Source organism: Polistes canadensis, unplaced genomic scaffold (genome assembly GCF_001313835.1).
Source record: "Polistes canadensis isolate GaletaPanama2010 unplaced genomic scaffold, ASM131383v1 scaffold_396, whole genome shotgun sequence".
Lineage (NCBI taxonomy): Eukaryota > Metazoa > Arthropoda > Insecta > Hymenoptera > Vespidae > Polistes > Polistes canadensis.
The window spans coordinates 66883-70743 of NW_014569943.1; positions in this window are offsets into that span (position 1 = coordinate 66883).

Genomic DNA, 3861 nt, shown 5'->3' on the forward strand with positions numbered 1-3861 from the left:
AATACATAAAAATAAGTTTGAATTTATTATTATTATTATTATTATTATTCGGAATTAAATTGAAAAAAAAATTTAAATTTGTCACATACGATATTCTTTCTTTTATTCCAAAACCAAACGAAGAACGTAATAATATATTCTATAAATTTGTATATATATATATGTATATGTACATGTATATGTATATACATATGTATAGTTCTTTATTATTATTATTATTTTCTTTATATCTTAAATAGTAGGCACAACAATTTTTCCCTTTTGGCATTAAATTGCTTTCAGGGAGTGGCCTGGTAATGTGATATTTCCTTAATTAACTATTATAACAAAAAAAAAAAATAAAAATAAAAAAAATAATAAAATAAAGAGGAATCATTATTTACACGTATAAACATAAAGAACACAACAAATACTTGTGTCCGTAGCACTGTGATGAATATTTTGATAGACTATGAAGAGTAATTAATTATTGTAAAGCAACTATTTGGGTAGAACATATGTTTTAGGAATTAATTATACTAACGTCGTATGAGAAACATATTGTAGAGAGTTATACCTAATCACACTACGATTCCATACTATGTGTCATTGTCATATGGTGTACCATCTTTCGTATCCCATATTGAATTAATCCCTCGTAATCTAATTAATTATTTTCCTTGTCTCTCTATCACTATCTATCTATCTATCTATCTATCTATCTCTTTCTATCTTTAAACCAGATTAGAAACGAATCAATTTTTGCTGGGATGGTACGCAACCTGTCGATAATAGAATAAAATTGAAAAAGAGAAAAAGAAAAACCAAACCATATATGTATAGATATATATATATATATATGTATATGTATATATGTATATATATATATATATGTATATGCATATGTATCAATTGGAATTTGTATTTTAATTTTATTATTATAAATATCACTATAAGAAATTTGACATATGAATTTTCCAATGATTTTAAAAAGCTTTGAATCTTTAAATTATGATAAAACTACTTGTGTATTTGTCTTTTTACTTTTCGTTCGTTTTTTCTTTTTTTTTTTTTATATATTTTATTTTGTACATAGATAAAAGCATTGAAAGATTAATATTAGGATTAAAATGCAAAGAAAGAAAAAAAAAAAAGAAAACGTAAATTAATTTATTGCATTAGAGTCATGAATATAAACGATGTTTTTAAAAAAGAGACAACGCGAATCGTGTTTACGAATCTTCAATTTAATTTCGATTTTCTAATCCCCCGTTGGTTGAGGTCGTGGTCGTGGTCGTAATCGTGGTCATGGTCCTGGTCGTGTAATTATCTCTCAATATTTTTGTCTCTTTTTATTTTCCGTACGATTCAATCGACAGCATTTGTTTTTTTTCGATCGTGTAAAAGAGTATTGCAGCAGAAGAAAACAAAGAAAATGTAAAGGAAAGAAAAAGAATAAATGAAGATATAAAAGACATTTTGTGATATGAGGAAAAAATTGATGAAAAATAATTAATGGACGCGTTGTTTTGATCTGCAGTAGTGATTTATGCATGTCTCGATGATTAAATCACAGACCAAAGAAAATAAACGAGTAATTAAAAAAAAAAAGAAAAAAGAATTAAGATCAATGAAAACTGTGATTTATCACTTGGAATCAAGAAAATAAATTTTACAATTTGTAGAGTATATGTCAAAGAAAACATAAAAGCATAAACAACAAAAATGAAAAAAAAAAAAAATAAATAAAACAATGAATTGTGGGTTATAGTACCACTGCCATGCTGTAAATGTATAATATTATAGCATAGATAACGAATAGTATCTTCATTGAATATAAATAATTACTATCTTTTTTCTTTTTTGAAAATGCCTGATCATGTTCTCTTCAAGATCACACAAATTGTGTAAACACACAATGGAATAATATAATATAATATAATATATTAAACTTTTAATGTGTTAAAAGAAAAACGAGATAGAAAAATAACAAAAAGAAAATAATATTGACGATTCCATGCTAATTTTTTCCCGTTCACTCTACAAAAAAAAAAAAAAAAAAAAAAAGTAATAAAGTTTGATAGCTGTGTAAAATTTCATTGTATTTAAAGAAAAAAAAAAAAGCAACAAAAAACAAAAAGAAACAAAAAAAGAAGAAAAAGATGTATCTAATTTTAATACGACAACAACAACAACAACAACAAAACATGCAATCTTAAAAATACCTCTTGAAACTTGTACGTATGAAGTTTAAAACAATAAACGAGATTGTATTTTTGGAGTTAACGAACGACGATTAATCGGTGTAATCTCTTTTTGGATATAGAAAAAAATTGCTAATTAATAATTAATATTGTGATAAATTAAAATCAAGTGTATACAGATATATATATATATATATATATATATGTATATCTGTATATAGATGTAGTAGTTTCTTATATAAAATTATAGTAACGTACGTAATTATTTCAATTGTTATCAACAACAAAATACTTTTATAGTGCCAAATTTAAACCAAAATAAGGGGGAAGAAAAGAAGAAAAGTAGAAGGGAAAAAACATTTGGAAATTTTATGAAATCGTTACTTCGTTAATTGTGCGTCAGCTAAATTCTTACGAAGTAATTATTTTTCTCCGTCTTTTTTTATCTTTCATTTTTATAGAATTGACTCTTTGTTTTAATTATTTTAACGAACACTTTCTTCCCGTTCAAATATGTTTTCTTTTTAATCTCTTTTATTGTTATTTGTTTTTTTTTTTTTTTTTTTAATTAGCAATGTTGTACAATAAAATTAACAATATATTCAAATAATAACGATAAATCTTAATGTGTACGGCACTTGTATATGTATAGTTTGTTATTTCTTATAAATATAATTGATAAAACGATTGAAAACTAATGATAATGATGCATCGTAATGTTTATGTAAAAAAAGAAAAGAAAAAACAAACAAAATTGCCGAAACACCTGTAAAATCATAATAAGTCAAGACAGGTATGTATATAAAGGGAAAAAAAAACACCTCAACTTATTTTATAAAATCAAATATTGTTATATCAATTAAAAAAAAATATGTACTTTTTATTATTCAAAATGAAAGAAAGATGTACGAGTATATATATAGAGGACAAATTATTATTTTCAATCTTGGTATGCATGGCCAAAAACGTAATAAAAAAAAAAATACACACCGACGTATATAATTCAATTCTTTTAATTACTCACCATCGATCGAAAACCGATAAACGTTAAAGGACCTATAAATATATCCCACATAAAAATAAAATTTAAAAAATATAAGAGTCTATTGTAATTTCTTTATTAACAATGTTTTACAATATCATGCAATGCGCATGAAAGTTTTCTATAGTATTTTTACTTTTCTCGTAATAAGTACGATAATCTATGACATTTTTTTTATCATTCATTATTACAATATTACAATCTATAATATATTTATATATACAAAACAGGATTATTTTTTGATGGAAATTATTTCCCAAATTATATGTTAAGAAAATAAAAAAAAAGAAAAATAAAAAAAAAAAAAAAAAAAAAAAAGAAAAGGAGAAAAGAATTTTAACGAAAAACAAACCATTGTAAAAAGTAACAAACATACACATTCTCGCTTAATTTAGTACGATTAGAAATTACGCTTGTTTCTTTTTATTATCACGAGTACACCGTAGTAGTTAATAGATTTTCTTCAAATACAAATTAACTATACAAAATTAAAATTGCAATTGCGATTAAAAGGTAAACGAAACAGAGGACAAAAAAAAACAATTGAATAAAAATATGGAATAACGTAAAAATAAAGAAAAAAAGAAAAAAAAAGAAAAAAAAAACTTAGACTTCTAATCGTAAATTTTTTTGGTA